This window comes from Hypanus sabinus, chromosome 11, assembly GCF_030144855.1.
Source record: "Hypanus sabinus isolate sHypSab1 chromosome 11, sHypSab1.hap1, whole genome shotgun sequence".
NCBI lineage: Eukaryota > Metazoa > Chordata > Chondrichthyes > Myliobatiformes > Dasyatidae > Hypanus > Hypanus sabinus.
Window position 1 is genome coordinate 50,868,535 of NC_082716.1, and position 26,239 is coordinate 50,894,773.

General features: G+C 41.3%; 1 long non-coding RNA gene across 2 annotated transcripts; it reads right to left on the minus strand.

The window, feature by feature from the left end:
• Nucleotides 1–596: 596 nt before the first annotated feature.
• On the minus strand, nt 597–24,565 carry LOC132401950 (uncharacterized). Of its 2 annotated transcripts, XR_009514763.1 has the most exons (5): nt 24,335–24,565; nt 23,625–23,745; nt 21,347–21,487; nt 4,032–4,182; nt 597–2,165 (listed from the first exon to the last, which is right to left on the minus strand). It is a non-coding gene; the product is annotated as an uncharacterized LOC132401950 (long non-coding RNA). The 2 variants fall into 2 exon arrangements; XR_009514764.1 differs by lacking the exons at nt 21,347–21,487; nt 23,625–23,745.
• Nucleotides 24,566–26,239: the final 1,674 nt, after the last annotated feature.

Here is a 26,239-nt window from a genome sequence, read left to right on the forward strand (position 1 = left end):
AATGAAAGGGTTAACATACAAGGAGCATTTGATGGACCTGGCTTGTGCTCACTGGAATTTAGAAGAATGAGGGAGGATCTAACGAAAACTTATTGAATATTGAAAGGCCTAGATTGAGTGGATGTGGATGATATTTCCTAAAGTAGGAGAATCCAGGACCAGAGGGCACAACCTCAGAATAGAGGGACATCCATTTAGAATAGAAATGAGGAAAATTTCTTTAACCAGAGGGTGGTGAATCTGTGGAATTCTTTGCCACAAACAGCTGTGGCAGCCAGGTTTTCTTTAAAAAGGAAGATGATAGGTTCTTGATTAATCAGAGTGTCAATGTTACAGAGAGAAAGCAGGAAAATGGGGTTGAGAGCGATAGTAAATCAGTCATGATGGAATGGTGGAGCTGACTTGATAAGCCAAATAGCCTGATTCCTCTTCTATGGTTTTCAGTCTCATGCTTTCCTACACTGATTCCCTCAACTAAAACAAACCCATGTCAAAAATAACATACTACTCATATTTTTATTGATTAACTATTTAAATACAGTACAATATTAAATTGTACAGATAACTTAATATTCACAAACCACATATATATTCAATCAATCTATTTATAGATTTAGCTACACAAAAAATCTGCTTGTTATCTAGTCCTCTGAACCACAACACTACAATATAATTTAAAGAAATCAATTCAAAATTTCATGCCTCATTACTAATATCTGATGAAGTGCTTTGACCTGAAAAATAAACCGTTTTGTTTTCTTTCCACAGATGTAGTCTGGCCTGGTGAGTTTTCCGTCATTTTCTGCTTTCATCTTGGACTTCCAAAATCTATTTTTATTTTGTTTTCCAATTAATGACTTCTGCCAATTCCTTATAGGAAATGCAGTAACTGGATTCCAATACCACAGATGAAATGTACTTAGCTCCAGGTTTCCAAAATCACCAGCACAAGTTCCATCCCCTCTTCGTCCCCACCTTCTCCCATCACCCAATTGGAATTTAAAATTCATCCCTTTGTTTCTTTCTGTTGGAGATTAACTCAGAGTCAATGTGTATCCATAGTGGAGGGTATCTGTGGACCTGACTAGAACATGAATATAGATTTTTCCCCTTTCAAAAGATGGCTAGTGAAGAGATTGAACAATAATTTTGGTGGGAATACTTCAGCACTATAATATTTGAGGAAAATGTTCTTAAAAATCAGCCTGGCAAACCTTTCTCTGACCTGATGTAAAATCCGACTTTTGCAATATGTAATTTCAGATGTTAATTGTTGTTCACCAGAGATCAAAATATCATACTCAAAGGGTACCCCGTAATATCATCGTCATATTATCAAAAATGAGCAAGCATTAATATTTGTTTCCTCAAAAACAAAGTGCAGATGTTCAAAGTTCAATATAATTACCATTTTACCAATTAACCCATTATACACCTGTGTCTGATTCACCAGTACACTGAAACTTAATGCAAGTATCATATGTGCTTATGTACAAAGAAAACTCCATGCCCATTGAATCTCTATGAGCCAACACTTTAAGAAGCTTCCTGTCCTTGTTATGGTTGATATATAATTCCATTTATTTGCATTGCACTTATGATTTTAAATTTCCACTTGTTTATCAAGCTGTTATTAGGTGAAATACATAATAACTCAAGCATCTTTCATCCCACCTCTCCTTTGTCAAATGTGAATCATCAGCAATGGAAACTAATTTTGTGTATAATTACTTTACATCTTTATTTTAGATAAATTAACCTGCTAAAATGAAATAATCTTCTGTAAAAATAAAAGACCATTCACTTTTCAGACAAATTCTAAGAAAAATGTGAGTCATTCATTTTCATTTCAGTTTTCAAAATACTTTCACAACAGGCATGAGGTGAACCTTGTCAGGTTCAGGTATCTGATCTCAATAATAAATGACAGCAGAGTCCAACACCATGTGGACAGCTAGTGGAGCTGCTGCTGCTTCAGACGACCGTAGACCTGAGTATGGTCCATGTCAAGTGTACATGATCACCAATGACTGAACAGGTTTCTCCTGAGTGGTCCAGTTTCTTCCTGCATCCCAGAAACATTCAAGTCAGTAGGTTAAACAGCAACTGTTAAGTTGTCACTGGTGTGTAGATTAGTGGTAGAATCTCGGGGGGAGTCATTGGGACTGTGGGGAAAATATAACAAATGAGATTAATGTAGGATGTTGTAAAGGTTGATGGTCAGCATGGACTCACTGGGCCATTGGCCAGTTTCCATGCTGTTTCTCTCTTGACCATATGACATGTCATTAAAATGGGCCAAACACCACTGAGAAATAATACAAAAATATGGGTTTTTTGGAATTACTAGCAAGTTTTAATTATGACATAACTCCACCTACAACATGGTGTGATTATTTATGTATTGTACCAACTATTTCTGCAATGGCTATTATTAGCCTTTGATAAGAGGGCTCTGCTTGACTTGCTGCTTGTTTACTGAAGAGCAGTTGTAGAAATGAATCTTCTTACCCCACATTGACAGTAAGGATAGAGGAGAACTGCTGAGGAAGGAGCAAGGGAGCAAGGTATGCTCTTTCCATGATACTATAAGAATTGGTAGAATACTTTTCGTAAGTCAGATAAACCAATAGTAACTCTAGGGCAGTTTCCATTAGTGGCAGAATCTAGAACAAGGGAACATAGTGTCAAGAGAAGGAGCTGATTAATTAAAACAGAGGTATGTAAAGCCTTTTCTTGCAGGAATAGTACTCTGGAATCCTCTGCCCAATGATTTACAGAGTATGGTTGATTGGAAGCATTTCAAGTAGAAGTACATATATGTTTGAAAAATCAAGCTATTGAAAGCTGTGTGGATCCAGCACAGGGAAGTTAAAAGGCCTTGGGTAGAACAGCCATCAGAAGACCGTTGGCCTATTGTGTTTTGCTGTTTGTTCTTGGGCGTGTCCACCAGCTACAGCTACTTTGCTGTGACACAGCCAGTAAGGATAATATTGATATAGAATGGAGGTGAAATTCTTTGATGGAAGGTGTTTATGTTGGAAGCTCCTCCAGAGACCACAAAAGGTGTAAGGGACACATGATGGGGTATAACAGCAAGAGAGTCAGAATGCAGATCGGTTATCCAAGTCTGACTGCCAGTCCCGATGAACTGCTTGGTCAGGAACGCAGAAGGGCAGTGACCTTCAGTAGGTCAACCCTTACCTGGATTGTGCCCAGAGCAGCTGTAGCCCAATTATCAGATGGGTCAACTTCAGGGGGATAAATGTCATAGCCAGAGATTGAAAGTTAAAGTATTTTTTTAGAATCACAATATCAGCTGCATGGACCATGAGCTTAGATTTAATGGAGCCAGATACTCAACACATTTCCTGGTATATGAACTGGGCATTTAAACGGACCAGCAAGTTCATCTTTCCCAATGGATTTAAAGTTGCTTGGCCCATTTTCAAGGTGGTTCAACAGAGATGAGACTATATCTGAGGGAAAAAAAAAAGTGTCTTCATAACTCTTATTGTGAGTCAGGTATAGCAGGAGTACCTCTTTACCAACAGAGCAATTAGAATATTGTCTTTTCCCATCATTCCCCTACATTTACTTCATCCATACCGCTGACACCCCACATATAATGGCACAAGTTCAAGTTAATCAGTCATATACAGCAGAAGGCATATGGTCCAGGTGCAGGTCCGTGGGACTAGGCAGAAAAATGGTCAGCACAGCCAAGAAGGGCCAAAGAGCCTGTTCCTGTGCTGTAATGTTCTATTGTTCTAAGGCACGCATAGCACGTACAAGACAACAGTAAAGTATAGTCACACAAAAAAATATAGTTCAAGTCCGTGTCCATGAATGTTGCAGCAGTCTGCAGTCGAACATAATACAGCTTATCTTCTGCCAAGTGTCAGATCCCCCACTATTCGCTAATAAACCAGTGAATCAGTCTTGCAGCATTTCACATTAACAATGCCCAACACAGTCTTGCGATCACTCAAAAAGTGACTAAATTGACCACTCGCTGTTAGACTACACACCTCCTTCGTGCAACAACTTCTGTGACACCTCCCTGACGCAGGTAGCAGCACGATCCGCACCAAGTCCCACTCCTTCAGTTTCTTCAGCAACAAACATTGCACTGACAGGGTAGACCTGCAGTGCTTTAATTACTCAATGTCTGGCAGGGTCCTGCAATTGTAAAAAATACGATTAATAAAATACAATACCACTTTTGGTTTGCCCCGTAGAAGCCACCGAGTCCAGGCGCACTGCCATTTTACCGGAAGAAGCCCCTCTAATAACATTGACATAAGAACGCATACCCACCCAATGACCAGGAATACTTTAGGATTAGTTAGGCAACTCAGCTCAGCAACAGGACCCAACCCCCACCCAATGTTAACATATCAGCAAGGTTCCTGCTTGCACCCACATCAACCTTCAGAATGTTTTTCACACAATCCCTTTAATCAGGACTCCTCTAAGCAAGTGGTAGAATAGGCAATATGAGCTACCTGTTGCATGGAAACCCATGACTTAGATAAGAGATTGGCCATGATGAACGTTGGAGCAGACTTGATGGGCCAAATGGCCTAATTCACCTCCTATGTCTTATGATCTAACGAATATCAGAGACCCTCAACCAAAACCCCAGTCACCAGCTTACAAAAACCTTGTCAGTATCGAGAAGCAAATCTTTATTCATGTAGAGATAACAATGCATTACTTGATCTGGTATATTCGGCTCAGTTTGGCAGAGGTACAAGGAAGGTTAGTTGACACTGTTGAAGAGACAGAGTATGGTAAATTAGGGTGAACCCTTCATCTGCCTTTGCAATCTCTGGACAAAGTAGTTACACCACTCTCCGCTCAGCCAGTTCCCCTCTTTCAGAGAGACCAAAAATAGATTGTGAGAACTCTATGCAGAATGCCTCCTTTCTCACCATATGTTCCTATTTTGTCTTAGAAAATAAATTATTTGCAGCACAGAACCAAACCATTCAGTCCATGCCTGTGAATACATTTCACACATGCCTCCTTCTTCCTCTTTTCCTGTCATCCTTGCAGCATTTCTGTATATTCCTTTTCTCCCTCATCTGTTTAACTATCTTCCTTACAATTGTATCAGTCCCTTTGACCATTCTTTCAGTTGTTCTTTTTTGTTGGTGGGGGGGGGGGGGGAATCTAGGCATTGCTGGTGAGATGAGAAGATGAGCTGTCCTTGAGAAAATAATGGGGGACTACTGTCACAGGACCGGGATGGGGAGTTCCAGGATTTGAATCTGGCAACAACAAAGGTACGCTTCCAAGTCGGAAAGGTGTGTGACCAGGAGTGAAACCCATGGGTGGTGGTATTGCTATGCATTTGACCATGAGACCATAAGCAGAATTAGGCCATTTGGCCCACTGAGTCTGCTCTCCCATTTCAATATGGCTAATCCATTTTCCTTCTCTGCCCCTATCTCCTGTGTTCTCCCCATATCCTTTCATGCATGACTAATCAAGAATTTATCAACCCCTGCCTTAAATATACCCAATGACTTGGCCTCCACAGCCACTCGTGGCAATGAATTCCACAGATTCATCACTTTCTAATTAAAGAAATTCCTCCTCATCTCCATTCTAAAATGACCATCCTCTATTCTGAAGCTGAGTCCTCGGGTCTTCGAATCCCCTACCATAGGAAACATCTTCTCCACATCCGCTCTATCAAGGCCTTTCAATATTCCAGAGGTTTCAATGAGGTCAACCATCATTCTTCTGAATTCCAGTGAGTAAAGGCCCAGAGCCATCAAATGCTCCTAATATGACAAGCCTTTCAATCCCAGAATCATTTTTGTGAGTGTCCTTTGAACTATGTCAGCACATTCTTTCTTAGATAAGGGACCCAAAATGCTTACAATACTCCAAGCAAGGCATTACATCCTTGCTTTTATATTTGCTACCCTTGCCCTTCCTGATGGAGGAATTATAAGTTAAGCAGGTAACTGTGGTGTATTTCATGCACAGTAAACCAAGCCGTACTTTGGCAGTGAAGGGTCAGCACTGCTTTTCCTGTTGAGTTTCTTGAGAGTTATTGAGGCTATGTTCATCCAGACAAGTGGAGAGTATTCTATCTTGCTCCTAACATGTGCTTTGTTAGCAAGTGGAAAGGTTTTGGGTGTTAGCAGGTGAGTCACTCACCATTGTGTGGCAGGTCCATCTGAGACTCAATAAGTTCAGTAGTAATGTGCTCTCCATTCTAATCACTATCTGGGTAAAGCAAGCTCCCTGAGAATCGACCATCATTTCATTTTCCCTCTCTCAATGACTGTTCTACCTTTATACTACACTATTCAATGCAAACGTAAAGAGCTGTAATTCATATATACATATACAGCACAGCACAGGGGTAGTTTCTCCATCCCTTAATGTCTGTGCTGACCATTAACCTAATACCACCTGCCTGCCCATGGTCTGCTTGTTCATCTGTTGCTTTTGTATCTGTTTCCAACATCTAATGGTAATGCCTGTTCCAGTCACCAACTGCTTGATGTGTAAAAAATTCTTGGCTTGTAAATCCACATTTCAACCTTCCTGCTCTCAATTTAAAACTATACCTTCTAGCTTTGCACATTTCCACCCTGGAAAATGACTCTATCTGTCTATGCCTCTTATGTATACTTTTATCAGATCATCCCTCAGCCTCCAGTGATCCAGAAAGGAAAAAAAAATACAAGTTTGTCCAAACTCGCCTTATACTTTCTGATACAGGTAGCATTCTGGTGAACTTCTTCTGCACTCTCTCCAAGGCCTTCACCTACTTCCTGTTATACAGCACACAATACTCTAAATGTGGCCTACATTAACCACTCTTACACAGCCACAATATCACTTCCCTACTTTTATGCTCAGTGGCCTAATGATTAAGGAAGCGTGCATACAACTTCTTTACTACCCTATCTACTTCTATGGCCACTTTCAGGAAACTATGGATTTGAATGGCAAGATTCCTCTGTATGTCAATGTTCTGAAGGATGCAGCCATTACTTTCACATTTCACCTCCAAAGCGCAACACCTCACTCTTGTCCAGATTAAACTCCACCAGCTATTTTGCTGCCCAGATTTCCAAATGCCACAGACCTTGTTTATCCTTTGACAGCCTTTGTCATTCTTCACAAATCTGCCAATTTTATGTCATCTGTAAAATTATTAATCAGGCTGCATATGTTTTTAGGCAAATCATTTATATATGTCACAAGCAACACTGACCATCACATATCTCCAGTCAGAATAACATTCCTTCACCTCTATCTTCAGTCTTCTAGGGATTCACTCTACAAAGTCACATGGATCTCATTTAATTTTCTTGGCAATTTCATTTCAAAGCATCTGTCCTGGGACCATCATGGAAGTGCGTTGGCAAGGAAGGCAAGGCAGAGCTTCTACTTCCTTAGAAGTTTGCACAGATCCAGCATATCATCTAAAACTTCAAGAAACTTCTATGGATGCACAATGGAGAGTATCCTGATGGTTGCATCATGGCCCGGCATGGAAACAACAATGACCAAGAAGTTGAAAGTTCAAAAGTTCAAAGTTCATCTTATGAAGAAAGCATGACAGCACCTCTACTTCCTCAGGAGCCTGCGGAGGTTCGGCATGTCATTTTAAACCTTGGCAAACTTCTATGGACGTGTGGCGGAAAGTGTGCTGACTGGCTGCATTACAGCCTTTGAGCGTAAAATCCTACAAAATGTAATGGATTTGGCCCAGTACATCAGGGTAGAACCCTCCCAACCATTGAGCATATCTACATGAAATGTTGCTGTAAAAAAGCAGCATCCATTATCAAAGATCCTTACCACCCAGGCCATGCTCTTCTCTTGCTGCTGCCATCAGGTAGGAGATACAGGACTTGCACGACCAGGTTGACGAACAGGTACTAGCCCTCAACTATCAGCTCTTGAACAAAAGGGACTAGCTACACTCATTTAAAGACTCTGTTATATTCTTATTTCATTCTCATTGCTTCTTGCTATTTATTTATATCTGCATTTGCAAGGTTTGTTTACCGCTAACAGCTCTTCATGTTTACAGTTTACAGTTACTGTTTTATAGAATCACTAAGTATGCCCACAGAAGAGGAATCCCAAGGTTGTATGTGGTAGCGTGTATGTAATCTGATAATAAATTTTACTTTGAACTTTGATGGAAACACCAATGTCCAAGGATGAAAAAGCCTACAAAAAGTTGAGGATATGGCTCATTTCATCACAGGAAAGTCCTCCCCATCAATGAGCACATTGATGAATTGAGTATAGGAGTAAAGAGGTCCTTCTGCAGCTGTACAGGGCCCTGGTGAGACCCCACCTGGAGTATTGTGTGCAGTTTTTGTCTCCAAATTTGAGGAAGGACATCCTTGCTATTGAGGGAGTGCAGCGTAGGTTCACAAGGTTAATTCCTGGAATGGCGGGACTGTCATATGTTGAAAGATTGGAGTGAATGGGCTTGTATACAGTGGAATTTAGAAGGATGAGAGGGGATCTGATTGAGACGTTTAAGGTTATTAAGGGATTGGACTCTCTGGAGGCAGGAAGCATGTTCCCGCTGATGGGTGAGTCCAGAACTAGAGGCCACAGTTTAAGAATAAGGGGTAGGCCATTTAGAACAGAGATGCGGAAAAACTTTTTCACCCAGAGTGGTGGATATGTGGAATGCTCTGCCCCAGAAGGCAGTGGAGGCCAAGTCTCTGGATGCATTCAAGAGAGAGTTAGATAGAGCTCTCATAGATAGTGGGGTCAAGGGATATGGGTAGACGGCAGGAACGGGATACTGATTGTGTATGATCAGCCAAGTTTACAGTGAATGGCGGTGCTGGCTAGAAGGGCCGAATGGCCTACTCCTGCACCTATTGTCTATTGTTTATTATCCGCAAGAAAGTAGCATCCATTATCAAGGTCTCCCATCACCTAGGCCATCTCCCCTTCTCACTTCTGCCATCGGGAAGAAGGTACTTAGGTCTCACCCCACCAGGTTCAGGAACCATTATGTTTTTGAATGAACCTAGCTAACGCCACTCACCTCAACACTGAATTGTTTCTACTGTACAACATATGGACCCACTTTCAAGGACTCTACAACTCAGTCTCTCAGTATTATTTATTTACTATTAGTTTCTTTTTTTATTTGCACAGTTTGACTTCTTTTGCACATGGATTGTTTGCTGGTCTTTTTATATAATATTTTTCATTGATTCTGTTGTGTTTATTTGTTCAATGTTCAAAGTGCATTTATTACCAATATATGTGCACCACAGGCAACCTTGAGATTCGTCTTTGTGCAGGCAGCCACAGAAGAAAGAATTAGAATAGATTCCACAAAACAATCGACACAATAAATACAGTCAAACATCCAGAGTAAGAAAAGAAGAACAAATCATGCAAAGAATAAAGAAGTAAATAAATAACACAGAGAACATGAACCGCAGAGTCTCTGAAGGTGAGAGCACAGCCACAGAGCCAGTTCAGCACCACAGCCGGTCCAGGAGCTTGATGGTTGCAGGCCACAGTAGTTAAACCAATTCAGTGCCGAGGTGAATGCAGATTGTCCAGGAGCCTGATGGCTGCGGGCCACAGTTGCTAAGTCAGAGCAGTGCTGAGGCAAGGTAGACGTGGATAAGTGAGCTGAACACTGGTTCGTCCTCCACCTTTGGCTCTGACACCTAAATCTTTTTAATCTGGCTCGATGCTTAAATTGGTTAAACATGGATTCATTTTTCACTTTTAGGCCCTGGGCCTGCTGCTTTAATCTGGCCAGAATCCACTCCAGCAATTGTCATGGCCATACCTGCAAGTTGGAGAGTGCAGTTTGGCAAATCCTTCAGGATACCACAAAAATGCTCGACTGTTCAGGTATTTCAAAAGCACAACTCCCAAAGGGAAATTACAGACTGCAGATTGCAGTGATCATAGTCCAGTAAAAGTATACCTTGACAAATAGTTAGTAGTTTTCTTTACAGTAGTAGAAAAACATTGTCTATATCACCAGCGCCGTATTGAATGCCCACATGAAGATCATCAGACAGGAGAAAAATTAGGCCACAACCCATTGAATGTGTTCTGCCATTACATCATAGCTGATATATTATCCCTCTCAACCTCACTCTCCTGCCTTCTCCACTTAACCTTTGATGTCCAGACTAACCAAAAACCTACCAACCTTCACTTTAAATGTACTCAATGACTTGGCCTCCACAGCTGTCCCATGCCATTGAATTCCACAGATTCACCACCCTCCAGCTAAAGAAATTCCTTTTCATCTCTGTTCTTACTGAACATTCCTCTAGCCTGCGGTTGTGTCCTCTGGTCCTAGATTCCCTCACATCTTCTCCACATCCACTCTATCTTAGGCCTTTCAACAATTGATTGGTTTCAATGAGAATCCCAACCCTCCCCCCAACTTAATTCCTCTAAACTTTAGCAAGTACATGCCCACAGCATTCATACACTCCTCATATGTTAACCCTTTCATCCTGGAATCATTCTCATGAACTTTCTATGGACTCTCTCCACTGCCAACACATCCTTTCTTAGATAAGGCGCCGAAAACTGTTCACAATACTCCAAGAGCAATGCCTTATAAAGCCTCAGCATCACATCCTTGCTCTTATAATCTAGTCTTCTCAAAATGATTGCTAATATTGCATTTGCCCTCCTTACCACTGACCCAGCCTGCAAGTTAACCTTTAGGGAATCCTACACAAGGACTCCTAGGTCCCTTTGTATTTTCTTCCTGCTTAGAAAATAGTCTACACCTTTATTCCTTCTACCAAAGCACCTAACCATACATTTTCTGACTATATATTTGACCTGCCATTCTTTTGCCCATTCTCCCAATCTATTCCTGCTTTCTCAACACTACATGCTCCTCCACCTATCTTTGTATCATCTGCAAACGTGGCCACAAAGACATCATTTCCATCATCCATATCATTGACATATAACATCAAAAGAAGCAGTTCCAATACCGACCACTGCAGAACATCACCAGTCACTGACAGCCACAGAAAAGGCCCTCTTTATTCCGACTCTCTGTCTCCTGCCAGTCAGCCAATTTTCTATCCATGTTAGTATCTTTCCTGTATTACCATGGGCTCTTATCTTATTAAACAGCCTCCTGTGCAGCATCTTGTCAAGGACCTTCTGAAAAATCCAACATCCACATCCTCCCTTGTCTATCCTACTTGTTATTTCCTTAAAGAATTCTAAGAGTTCTCAGGCAAAATTTCCACTTAAGGCAAAATTTCGACCTATTTTATCCTATGCCCCCCAGTACCCCAAAACATCATCCTTAATAGTGAATCCAACATCTGCCCAACCACTGAAGTTAGGCTAACTGGCCTATAATTTCCTTCCTTCTGCCACTTTCCCTTCTTAAAGAGTGGAGTGACATTTGCAATTCTCCAGTCGTCTGGAACCATTCCAGAATCTCACTATTCTTGAAAGAACCCTGGGGTGTAGTCCATCTGGTCCAGGTTACTTATCTACCTTCAGACCTTTCAGCTTCTTAAGCAACCTTCTCCTCAGTATGAGCAACTACACTCCCTTCTGCCCCCTGACACGTTCAAATTTCTGGTGTCTTCCACAGTGAAGAATAAAGCAAAATACTTAATAAGTTCATCTACAACTTCTTTGTCCCCATTACTATCTCTTCAGTGTCATTTTCCAGTGATCTGATATCCAATTACACCTCTCTTCTAGTCTTTATATATCTGAAAAAACCTTTGCTGTTATTGGCTGGCTGGCCTTCATTTTTATCTTTTCTCTCCTTGTGAAAATGAATCTCAGGGTTGTATATCATGACAATTATGTAATTTGATAATAAATCCACTTTAAACTTTAAACCGTACTTCAAAGTGTCTTAACCTTCCGGATAAGCTTATCCTCATGAGAGCCCTTGTCAAATGCTTTACTAAAGTCCATGTAGACAGCATCCATTGCCCTGCCCTCATCAGTTATATTCTTCAACTCCTCAAAAAACTCAATCAGTTCCAGTAGACATGACCCACCTTTTCATATCCCTAAGAAATTCTTTAATAATTTCCCTTCCATTGATGAAAGAATTGTTGATTTATCATTTGTTGGATTATCCCTGATGCCTTTCTTAAAGAAAGAATAGCATTGACTATCCTGGTGTTCTTTAGGACCTTGGCCTGTAGCTGAAGGTTATATAAGGATCTCCGTCAACGCTATAGCAAATCTCCACACTTGCTTCTTCAGGCCTTGGGGACTTACCCACCTTAATTTTCTTCAAGAATCTCCACCTTCCTGATATCAACATGCCTCCAGAGTACCAGCATACCTCCTCATGATATCACTCTCCACAATGTTTTTCTCCTTAGTGAATACCAAAGTGAAGTACTTCAATCACTCAGTCTAGCTCCAAACACAAATTCCCTCTTTGATTCATCGTACCCTCTTCCTCTCTATTATATAAATAAAATGCAATAGGATTTACTTTAATCCTACTCACCAAGGACGTTTCATGGCCCCTTCAAGCCCCCTGATTTTACGTTTAAGCTTTTTCCTAACCCATTATGGAGGCATAATCACTGTTGTCCAAAATGCTCATCCTGAGAACATAAAAAAGAGAGGCAGTAAAGGCCATTCAGGGCCCTTGTGCCTGGTCTCCCCTTCATTTAGATCACAGCTGATCTTTAACAGTATCTGCCTTTTCCATCCTGAAAATTAGTTCAACAACCTCAGATCTAGACTGTGTCCTTAGTTTTCTGTCAGTTTCTCCTATTTGCCCTGACCACCCTTGGAACCTCTTTCTTACACCTGTCTATTTCCAATCTACTGTAGATTGCAGTCATATCTTAATGAAAATAACTAATGGGAATTTTTGGCTTGGAACTATCACCCACTCCCATTGTACTTTGCACCCTTCTGTCTTGTTTTACTCAATACAAAGTCTTCTGATCAAGGTCCTCACTGCCTGTGTTGATGGAATGAAAGGTCCCACCCACATTTTCATCTCCCTATTGGGTGTTGCCATGACGTTCAAGCACCTTTTTATTTCACGTTTCCAGGATTTAGAATTTACTCCATATCTATTGAATTTAGATTCACTTGGATGAGGAAAAAGTGAACTAAAATTTAGGAAAAGAAACAGCAAACAGACAAGTAAATAAAACTTAGCACTCTAGGAGGGGGCTGATAAAAGGATCAGCCAGTGTTAATACCAAAATGATGAAATGGCAACATCACATGGGCTTCTATTTACATTCCTGTTTCTATGAATGGATACAGTGAGCTCTTTGACACAAATTCCACAGAATTGTTGAACCTACCGTTGAGTGCGATGTTGCATCAGTGCTCCATTATAAACCTACATTGTAAACCAGCAAAACATTGATGATATCTAGCCTTAACTTAGCAGCCTGGCATGGATTCAAGTTAGTAAGATAAACAGGGCGTTTGTGTTTGTAAGATTGAACACTATTGCCAAGAAATTGTACTTCACCTATTCTTGTTCCTTAAAACATTGTGAGTACTACTAGTGCCAAATTGAAATCCCCTCAATTTTTGAAATTGTCGTAAAGGATATTTGAAACAATGCAAGCACAGTCCACACACAAAATAATGTGTTTGAACAGAACACGCACAGTGCCTGTTCTGTACCACAGTCAGCAGTGAACACCTGCTGCTACACTGCAATCGGGGAAGGGCATCAGCCCTTAAAGGCACAATCCACATGGCCGGACACAGCAGTAAAACAAACTTACCATGCCCTGAGTGGCCATTATATCTATACCAGCCTGTCCAACCACCAACTCCCACAGGCAGCCTCCTCAACTTGCCTTAGTGGTTCTGCCCACACCAAGCCTTGCAGAGATGTTCTCTTTAACCAGTTCATTGCTTCGGGAGCATCCACAGAGGGCTGAACTGTTAATGTTTCCATGCACGGTAGGATGTAACAGCGGAGAGTTGTGTCATTGGCTCGTTCCTCTGTATATAATGATATAATAACACTTTGCTTCATTTATACCACTAATGCCGGTGTTTCTGGGAATATATTCCGAGTTCTACAGAGGACACTGTGCACTGAGGCCTTCAGTAGTGAGGCTCTGTCTGCAATGTGACTACTGAAGTGTCAGCAGAATGAGTACCTGCACAGCTGAACTGCCAGAGAGAAAAAAATACTCCCTGTTAGTTATAGCACACACAGAAGAGGTGTTTGAGCATAATATAAAATTTCCACCCACTCCATTATGTCTCAGCAATGAAGCAAATCCAAAATACTCTGGCAAATCATTCATATTCATCTGCGGTAAGCCGAAATGTATTTATCTAAAAATTGGCTCGAATGTCAATGACACAAAATTTGTTTTCACTTCCATTGAGTTTTGAAGTTGCCCAGCCAGATGCAGCAAACTATTGCAAGGTGCTAATAATTCTCCTGAAATTATTCAATGACTTTCATAGTTTGTTGCTTTGAATTCCAAGTAATGTCTGTTTGGACACGTGAAGAAAGACCAAAATAGGTGCATGTTATGATGTCAGGAATAGCTTTTTTTAAATTATTATTCATTTAAAGGATGTGGACTTTGAAGGCTGAGTCAACTTTTAACCACCTATCCCTAGTTGCCCTGAGAAAGTGTGGCGAGCTGCCTTCTTGAACCACTGCAGTCCTTGAAGTGTGGTTACACCAACAATACTGTCAGGGAGGGCGTTCCGGGATAATATTCCAGCAATGGTGAAGGAACAGTGATATATGTCCAAGTCAGGATATTCGGTGTTTTGGAGGGCAACTTCCCATGTTCCCATTCCTTTTCTGCTCTTGTCCTTCTTACTGATGGACATTGTGGGTTTGGAATGCAGTGTCCAAGGAGTCATGGTGACTTGCTGCATGGCATCCTGTAGATGATATAAACTACTGCCAGTGGCAGAGTGAGCAAATGCCTATGGATGGGGTACTATTCATGTGAGCTGCTATGTCTTGAGTGGTGTTGAGCATCTTGTGATTTGTTGAAGCATCCAGTGTGCACTTTATCTTAGATCATGACCAGAAGAAACCTGCCAACTTTTGTAATACAATTGCTAATGTGATATACTCTAGGTCAGATTGAAACTTGCACAATTAGCATGAAAGAAAAAGGCTTTGTATAACCTAATATCAAAGTTTACCACAAAGATTGTACATACGTAACCCTCGGGTCGCCTCAGGCTCGCTCAGCTCATTTCTGTCTTGGGGAGTAGCCTTCAGCCCCGGCAAACTGGGTAATCAGCTGGTGTGGATGCTGTGTGATGTCCCCGCCTCACCCAAAAACAGACAGTACACCATATGCGATTAAATGAGTACAATTTATAAAGGTTACTATAACTAAGTGATTAATAACGATACAGTCTATATGAAGAAAAAATAAAGAAAAGGCGCCAAACTTATCAAAGTCCAAACCACTTCATACACAACCATTGGAGCTCAATTACTGAAGTCTTCTGGCCACCATTCATTCCCCTCTGAACTCCTCGACTCACAGATTAGGACCATCCGAAGTGGTCAACCAAGCACATCTAGCTTCATCTCCTCTCCTTGGAGTACCTCCTGGCCTCGGACCCCCGCTTGGGGTCCGTTCCTCGCCCAGTTTACAGCATCGCATCCTCTCTCTCTCAGCCCCTCACGCCGATCTGCCCACAAGACTGCCAACAATAGCTTACAGACTCAGAAGAAAGAACAACATTAATCCCATTTGGTTTACAAAGGAATACAATTCTCGTTATCAGTAAATTTTAACCCAAACAAGCTTCCAGCACTCTCTCGCAACAAAGAAGCATTCCTACTTTTAACAAAACAAAGAAGCCATTTTGATTACATACACAGTAACAAAGAAAAAAGAAGAAACCCCCTTTACACTCTCCCCCCACCAAATAAAAGTCATGTCCTCATGACTATTAAATAACTCGCCACCTTTCCTGCCAACACACCGTAACCCAGCACAAGCAGTGACATCTCCTCCCCACACAGTAAACCTCATGCCCTGTTCCTCAAGCGCTACATAGGCCAAATATCTGGGAGTTCCCTAATCCTTCTGAGACCTCCGTACCCCCTCACCTAAACCCTTCAGGCTAGGACACAACTGGGGATACCTTGGGCCCACTACCAACTCCTCTCTCAACCTCTCACTCATGTCCCCCACTGCACACAGCTAACCCTCCCCACTACACCTGACTCAATGGGAGAAGGGCCAAAGGTCTCTTCCTCAATCAAGGGAAAGTCAGCAAAAGGCAGCATGTACCACACATCCAGCACATTATCCATTGAATCTGTATTCTTCCTCATTTCTGTGATTGGTAGCTGCTGTTTGATCTTCTCCAAACGGAAACACGTGGCCTGCACTGCTCCTCCTGTTCAGTATTCACTGCACTTCTCTCCAGCTTTTTCTTCCTCATGACTTCTTCCAGTTCAACTTTCTCCAGTCTCTCCGTCTTCATTTCAAACTTGATTCTGTAGAGAGAGTCACTCACAAGCTGCGACCTTCGCCAGCCCTGGCACGTGTCCAGAAAACACTTTAACTCTGTAGTCCTCAGCCGCTCCTGCAACGACCTCACTTCATATTCTCCTGAGGCAAATCCAAATACCAAGAGATCATCCACATACACCAAAACTTCAAACACCTCCACATCCCCCATGGTCTTCCACCTGCCCCGCAGGAAGGTTGCAAGGGCTCCAGATATGCCCAGTGGCATCTTTTCCGACCGGAAGACTCCTAGGGAATTTATAATGGCCGTCTTCTCCTTGTTGGCCCCACTCATCGGGATCTGGCAACATCCATTCCTCAGATCCAGCACCTTAAACCACTTCGCACCACTCAGACAGGCCATCGCCTCTTCAGCCCTCAGGGCCATATTCTGGTCACTGATAGTGCGCCTCTTCAGTGCAATATAATCCACACACACGCTGCCTACGCCTTCCACGGCTTCAGGGGCCAGTCGCCGCAACCTCTCTCTCTCCGAGGTGTCTTCAGCGGTCAACTCCCCTCCCTCGTGGTATTTCGCAGCATCCACTAAGAGGGTCTCACCCTCAGATACTTCCCCCAGGCCGTACCACCACCGGCTCTTGTTTGAATTCGGTATCAGCCCAATGCTGCTACACACATCTGCACAAGCAGCTCGAAACTCTGGATGCATCGACAATGCCTCCAAACAGCACTCACCCGCCTCCTCCGGGCAGGCCCCCAAGTGCTCCAGCAGGATATTGGTTCTCTCTAGAACAGAAATGCTGCCCGTCTCAACAGTGTCCAGACACATCAGCATTAATGATTCATGAACCTCAGTCACCTCCACTTTTGCCTCCAAGAACTCCACTTTCACTGACCAACAACTGTCGTCTGGATAATCACCGGCACTGGTACCCCAAATCTCCAGTGCCCTCAATGTCGTCAAGGGTAAATGCTTCCAATAACGGTTATAAAACAAACTGTACAGCAACTTAACCGGCGTCCCGGTGCCGAGGATGGCTTTAACTTGACTTCCATCCATCCGTAACAACACCTGTGCGCTTGGTCCCTCTAAGCCTTCAGGAATAGGGTCTGTTCCTTTCGGGAGTTCCTTGGTACATTGCTGGGAACATGCTCACCCAGAGACCCCAAGCCGTTCCCCCACTGGGCCTCCTCTAAGTTTCCCAACACCTCTCGGATCACCGGAACAACTGATTCCCTTGACAGATCCCCTTGGCACCACAAGTAATTTATCTGCCCCCCTAGCCAAAAGGGATACCCTAAAAACTTTCCACCAATCTCCTGCCACGGATATGATAAGCCCCCCAGCTGTGGCATTTGACTTCCAGTTGAACCAAACGCATTTTCCCACACTTTCCCAGAACTGGCAGCTGTCACTTCGAGGTAATTGCGCCCGACTGTTCTAACAACGTCACCAGCCCGCCTACTCAAACTTTCAACCAATCCCTGTCGCTTTTCCTCAGCCAAGCACTGCCACTCACCCAACAACTGAGAAGCCTGCTCCGCCCACGCCTCCGCCTCTTTAGGGCTAGACATTATTCCAACAACTGGGCGGAGCCCACCACTGCTGAAACATCCCAACCTGTCACTCCTCAATCTCCAAACAGTATGGATAACCCATGAGTCCCACCACCATTTCATCAGCGCTAGTCGGAACTCGATCAACGACCTCCAGGCTACCAACAGCAGCCACCCCACCCAACACACATGCAGTGATAACCAGCAATCGCACACCCACAAAGGCACACCAGCTCTTCGACGCAGACATAATTTAAAGAGGGTGATCACACAGCTTGCACAGAAATCAATCCCGGACGAGCCCCTACAACGTAATCCCCGGGTCGCCTCAGGCTCGCTCAGCTCATTTCCGTCTTGGGGAGTAGCCTTCAGCCCCGCCAAACTGGGTAATCAGCTGGTGTGGATGCTGTGTGATGTCCCCGCCTCGCCCAAAAACAGATAGTACACCATATGTGATTAAATGAGTACAATTTATAAAGGTTACTATAACTAAGTGAGTAATAACGATACAGTATATATGAAGAAAAAATAAAGAAAAGGCACCAAACTTATCAATGTCCAAACCACTTCGTGCACAACCGTTGGAGCTCAATTACTTAAGTTTTCTGACCACCATTCGTTCCCCTCCGAACTCCTCGACTTGCAGCTTAGGACCATCCGAAGTGGTCAACCAAGCACATCTAGTTTCATCTCCTCTCCTTGGAGTACTTCCTGGCCTCGGACCCCCGCTTGGGGTCTGTTCCTCGCCCAGTTTACAGCATCGTGTCCTCTATCTCCCAGCCCCTTGTGCCGATCTGCCCAAAAGCCCGCCAACAATAGCTTACAGACTCAGAAGAAAGAACAACATTAATCCCAATTGGTTTACAAAGGAATACAATTCTCGTTATCAGTAAATTTTAACCCAAACAAGCTTCCAGCACTCTCTCGCAACAAAGAAGCATTCCTACTTTTAACAAAACAAAGAAGCCATTTTGATTACATACACAGTAAAAAAGAAAAAAGAAGAAACCCCCTTTACACATATATTTCATTGCTTAAACATAATGTAGGGAGGATGGGTGTAGGTGTTATAGATTTTAGTATAATTCTTTGGATAATTAACGTTCAATTTTTCCTCATCAGGTGTTCCCCCTTATACTGAAGGTGTGTCCTCTGCTGAGCTCAGCTCCACAGTGGCCAGCTGTTTTTTACTACTTTTCGTTTGCATTGTGTTGACTTTCACACATTCAAGTAAGAGTCACCAGGTAGCATTCCACACCTTGAATGAATTTTATCTCCTTCTGCAAAAATATTCATGCCCGCATTGATCTACCACTGCTCAATGGCTTAACACACAAGAACTATACACTTCCTTCCCACCTCCAAAATACTCCTTGATCAAGATTTTGATTCTCTGTTCAAATATCCCCTGATATAACTTGACTTCTTTAGTTTAGTAACACTCCTATGAAAGATAAGACCATAAGGCATAGGAACAGAATTAGGCCATACAGCCCATCAAGTCTGCTCTGCCATTCTATCATGGCTGATCCTGGATCCCGCTCAACCTCATACACTTTCGCTCTTGCCATATCCCTTGATGCCCTGACCGGTCAGGAAGCCGTTTACTTCCACCTTACGTATACCAATGGACGTGGCCTCCACCCACAGTCTGTGACAGAGCATTCCACAGATCTCTGGATATTTTACAATGCTAAATGTATATTGTAGGTACAATTCTTGAAGCTTGTCTAATATAGTCCGTAATACACAGTAACAGGACCATTGAGGAGCCTCATATGACAGAGTCTTAGTTCTTACAGATTGAAATCTATTCAACTTGAATTATTTTTTAGCTTGGTCATGTTTCAACACTTAACATCACTGTCTGGAATTCTCTGCTATTCTATATCAGTAGTGGGCAAATTATTGAAGTAGTTTCTTAGAGAAAGGATTTACAAGCATTTGGAGAAGCATAATCTGATTACGGAGAGTTGCATGGCTCTATGAGGGGATGGCCATGCCTCAAAGTTCAGAGTAAATTTATTATCAAAGTACACAAATATCACCATTTACAACCTTGATATGCATTTTCTTGTGGGCATACTCAAAAAATCTAGTAACCGTAATAGAATCAATCACAAGTTTGATTGACTTCTTTGAGGAAGTAACAAAACAAATTGACAACGTTAAAGCAGAGGATGTGGTATATATGGATTTTAGGCAGGTGTTTGACAAGGTTCCTCATGAAAGTTAGGAAGCATGGGATTTAGGAAATTTGGCGATGTGGATTCAGAATTGGCTTGTCCACAGAGGAGAGAGGATGATAGTAGATGGAGCATATTCTGCCTAGAGGTTGGTGACCAGTTATATTCTGCAGGGAAATCTTCTGGGTCCCTTGGTCTTTGTGACTTTTATAAATTACTTGAACAAGAAAGTGTAACAAGTAAGTTTGGAGATGACAAGAAAGCTGGTGGCATTATAGTTAATGTAGAAGCTTATTATCGATTACAAAGGAATAATAAGATATAGAGCTGGGCTGAAATGTGGCAGATGAAATTCAATCCAGAAAAGTATGAAGTGATATATTTCAGAAAACAGAACAACAGAGTTAATGACAAGATTTGTAGTAACGTGGAGGAGCAGAGAGGGACCTTGGAGTCCACATCCTTAGATGCATTAAAGTTACCACACAAGTTATAGGATTTTTATGAAGGTGTACGGTGTATTGGCCTTCATTAGTTGGGGGAATACATTCAAGAGCCTCAAGGTAATGTTACAGCTCTATCAACTTCTAGTTAGATCAGTTGGAGTATTGTGTTCAGTTCTGCTCGTCTCATTATAGGAAGGACATGGAAGCTTTAGAGAGAATGCAGAGGAGATTTACCAGGGTGTTGTCTGGATCTGAGAGTATGTTTTACGAGGATAGTTAAGTGAGCTAAGGCTTTTTCTTTAGAGTAAAGGAAGATAAGAGGTGACTTAATAGAGGTGTATAAGATGATGAGGCATAGAGTGGACAGCCAGAAATTTTTCCTAAGAGCAAAAACGCTAATATGAGGGGGCGTAATTTTGAGGTGGTTGGAGGAAAATAAAGAAGGGATGTACATGGGGCATGTTAGGTGCACAGAACACACTGCCAGCAATGATGGCAGAGGTAGATAAATTAGACATTTAAGAGAGATAGGCACATAGATGAAATAAAAGTAGAGTGCTATGTGAGAGGGAATGGTTAGATTGATCTTAAAGAAGGTTAAAAGATCAGCACAACATTGTGGGCTAAAATCAACAGCCTGTACTGTTCTACAGTATGTTCTATTCTGGATGTGCCAAGGCATTCAAAATAAATAGGATAGTACCTTTGCCGACATGTTGAAGAGAGCAATTTCTGAGAATTGTATTAATTACGCGTCAATTAGGATCCTGTGGAGTAATTTCAGGCTTTATGTACTTGAACTGCAGATACTTTATACAGCTGTATTTTTGATGCCTTGTCTGTGCTGTTCCATTTGGTTTCATTATGAAAAATGGGAAAAATCAAATCATCTCAGTTATCATTTCCATTCAACTGCATCTTATCTGTCTTAATATTCCAAATTATAATATACAGAAAGCAAAGCCAACATTTTCCATGTAATTGTAGTTTCATCATAGTTAGTAGCAAAACACCATCATCAATTCCACTTAATAATTTAAGTAGGTACAAATTCCTTTGATAAAGTCTGCACTGTGCAACATTTTACCAAATTAGCATAATACATGAACAGCAATTTTATTGGGTATGTCACCTGGTCTATTTTAATGTAAATATACAGTATGATACAAGTTAAGATATTACTAATTCAACACAAAATGTGGTTCATCAAAGACTAAGGCATTTTGTGAGAAAGAGCCATATTCTCAAAGGCTAAAAGTGATTAAAATAATTGTGTGGAGAACATTGTGTTACTTTTGGAGTAACAAACATGCAAACAAATAAACTAGGTGCAGAAATAGGCTACGACCTTCATTCAAAAACATCACAGCTAATCAGTTTGTAATCTCAATTTTACATTTCCACCATTGCACAATAACCTTTCACAAGCCGCTTTAGGAATTCATCTCCTTCTACCTTAGGCTACAAACTTATCAATCACCCCTGATGAATTATTAACTTTCTGCATAATCACTCAACGAGTTTAACTGTATGTGCATGTAACGAGAGCTGTATAACTCATCTGCTTCTACCTTAGGCCACGAACTTATCAATCACCCCCACCCCCCCCCCCCCCGCTGTGGATACTTTCTGGAGGTCCAAGATCCGTATGCTCCACGACTGCTGGACTGTGTGTAAATGTAGGAGGGGAATATGTTGAAAAATAAATGTGCTAGGTTTTCTAAAATTGACTCCTTCTACCTTAGGCCATGAACTTATCAATCATCCCTCATATAAGTTTAATTATATGTAAATTTAAAGCATACAGATGTAATATGGAGGTTGCACTTCAAAGAATCACTGATTTCTTCACCAATCCAGACAAAGAGTTGGGCTTTACAACTTTGGAAGCCGAAGTTCTTTCACCAACCTACAATACCACCTACTTAGGCATGACCCTTGGTAATGTGAATCACTTCCCATTTCTTGGAAGTTGCTTCTCAGGGAGGATAGACATCAGAGATGAGGCCTACCACTGCCTCCAGTACCCTGGAATACCCTTCAATCACCTGGGAAAAAGAATATTTGAAGACTGAGATTTAAACTGTGTGATCTCCCAAGCACTAGTAGTAGTCCTTGTTTTACTTTGTCCTATCCACCTCCAAGCTCTGAAGAAGCACCAGCAATGATGTCTTCATAAGATCCTGCATATCTGTGACAGGATTGGCAAACTAATGTCAGATTTCTGTGCCAGACCAACACCCTGGTATCAAAGCTCTGATTATTCTTAGCTAGTGTTAATGGGCATGTGCAACATCATCCAACACCCTATACCAGATTCCCAAACCTACTCTTCTCTACCCCAGTACTGCAAGAGATTTTCAGAAAAACTAGCATCCTCGCAAATGCATGGGAATCCCTGGCCAAGGCTATTTCTACTGGCAGAAAAACATCTGGGAAGGGAATAAGCACCTCAGAACTCTTCAAGTGGATGCCAAGCATAAACAGTGGAAAGTGCAAACAACATTCAAAACAATCCATCTATCTGTCCCACCAAGCATCACCTACACCATCCAAACAAGATCTAGCACAGAACTCACAGAACTAAAATGAATGCAAGCCACTCTGAATCCTGACAGATGACTGAAAATGGGAAGAGAAATTACCATAACAAGAAATCTCAATCTTAAAGTGAGCTCATCAAGTAATAAATATTGAAACATTCTGCTGCATGCCATGAGCACGTGTTCAGAATTATTTCAACTTCATTTTTTATAGCTAGTATATTTAAAGGATTTTAAAAAATCAGAGCTGTAGCAAAAAATCTGGCCAGGAAGTACCATGCAAGATCACCAAAATAATTCTGATGCTTTATATTTGCACTTTCATTAAAGTATTCTTCCTCTTTGTAAGGTATTTATCCAATAGCTGTGCCTTATCCCAAAGTAGAGATTCCACTGATTTCTGCCTATTTCAATTAGGTTTTTTACAGGAATACTGACCTTGCTTATCTCTGTTAACCAGATCTAGTTATTCCAGATATTAGAACTCTCAGGGTAGAAAATAGGGGATGATGCACCACTCTTCGTTTCACAGAGTAAATCAGCAATACCTTCATATCATCTTTAAAGCACACATGGAAAGGAGAAAATAAGACCAGAAACCTTTGAAATCATCATAGATACATTATTGAAACAAAGAATACTGATACCTGCTGCAAAGTTTCTGTTTTGACATATTTGGATCCTTCAAGTTGATAAATTGATCCTTCAACACACTAACTATCTGATACAACAATAAAATGGCAAGAATGAAAACATACAATGCAAAGGAACTTTTTCTTCATGAACTGGAAAATGTGAGTGATGGTGATGTACGTAATGTAATGATTGGTGTGATCGCCCTTGCTGTTTTCACTGTTGCAGTGGAACAACATCATGGACAAAGTGTGGATATCTAAAAATGATACAAAGTTCTCTGAAAATAGGAACTGTCGGAAATAACAGGAAGCATGATGCTTTGGTTCCATCTTCATACTTGATTATTTTATTCAGATCACTTGCGTTATTATAAATGTGACATCTTGTTCATCATTAAACAGAGAATTGCAAATAAACCTTGCTTGCTGACTGAGTTATGTCTGTCTAGATCACATCCGCACACTTACTCCAACAGAAAGACCACCTACAAAGCTTATTTGCTCTGAACTTACCAGTTGCTGGAATCTCCCCAGTGCCTTGATCACCTCTGAGTATGACTGCTCCAATGCTCATTTTATGTTCGATTCTCTATAGCTTTTAGTTTACCTGTGCCCCTATCATGTCCACACGTAGCCTGAATCATCCATCACCCTTTACACTGACTCCTGGTTCCTGAATGTTTCAAATATTTAAAATTCTTATGCTCAAGTTCATGACCTACTTTAATCTTAACTATGCAACACCCCCAGTCTTTAACCTGCACATAACTCCGCTGCTCTAATGTTAGTATCTTATCAGCCCCTTCCCACCTTCAGTGAGTGCACTTTCAGCCATCTTATGCTCCATGTCCTGGAATTTACTTATTAAACATTTCCTCCGTGCTAAAAGATAATATATAACTAAAACTATTATAAAAATATATAACTAATCTTTAATAACATTCTTGAAATGCTTGATAACATTTCCCTTTTTGATTCAGTGTTACTTTTCTACTTAATGCCTCTGCAAAGTATTTTTCTCAGTTCAAGGTGTCACGTGAGTTCAATTTGTCTTCACACAAGTAGACAAGCTTAATGTACGAGTCCAGGAGGTAAGTAAATTCAAAGACATTGTTGACCAATGCATGAGCTGAAGCCGGTGCTAAGAAAATGGCATCACTCACTCAATTTAAATGTGTGTATAATGTCAGTTCAAGTATTGGATGTTGGACTAGCAAACAGAGAGAGGTGGAGGGGTTGTGGGAAATCATGATGTGGTAAGATTGGGTAGCTGAAGCATACATGTGAGATGTGATGTATTTCAAATGCTATTATGGGAGTGCAACTGTTGGTGTACTCTTATTTTTACTGTAGTATATAAAAATGGCATTCTAGGCTTAAATGATTCTAATACAAGTTTCTCGGTGACTTGTCTGCAAATGCTAAGGGATGTTGTCATGATGGCGTTTACTGTTAACAAGACTTAACATGTCTCTCAATTACTGAAATTGAGATCGGTCTAAATACAGAGCTCTGGTTATGCAAGTTAGACATTTTAGATTTTCTCAGCAACACACACAGAACACTGGAGGAACTCAGCAAGTCAGGTAGCATCTATGGGAAAGAATAAACAGTCGATATTTTGGGCCAAGACCTTTCTTCAGATTTTCTCAGGTGTTTTCTAATATGATGCACCTCGTCCCAATGGTAGAAAGCCAAGAAGATTAAAGGTTTTTCTGAAAATATTTGCACCTATTTGAATTCTTGCTCTTCTCTGTTCTTTTGCTGATGGGTTTTGCTGCCTACCTGAGCTTGATTTATTTTCATGTTATTTGCATGTCATTAAAAATGTTCTTCATTTGCATTCCACTAACAGTAACAATGCAGTAACTAAGCCACACAAGTGTCAAAATAATAAATGTCTACATATTGGTGAACTCTGATGCTGAACCACGGCATTGTGGATGCTTTGGCAGACAAATATGAAGCAGATGTAACATTGTGGGATGAATGGATGGAGCAAGATCTAATTTCCCACTCCGTTTCTTTTGTGTCTGACTCTCAGGTTCAAATCTATGCATCTATGAACTCACTTTCAAGAACTCTACAAGTCATGTTCTCTGTATTATTTATTTATTTTTATTAATATTATTTGATTTTTTTTGTACTTGTTCAGTTTGTCTTCTTGCGCGCATAGGTTATTTGTCGGTCTTCGTGTGTAGTTTTGTCATTGATTCTATTGTGCTTCTTTGTTCTACTCTGCAAGAAAATGTATTTCAGTGTAGTGTTTGGTGATAGATATGTACTTTGGTAATCAATTTACATTGAACTTTGAGCTTTGAAATCTAGTCAAAACAAAGAAGATGGAAGTCTGCTCTCTGAAATCTAAAAATATTACTGTGAGTAATGTAATGATGATCATCCAACAAGATTGTCTAA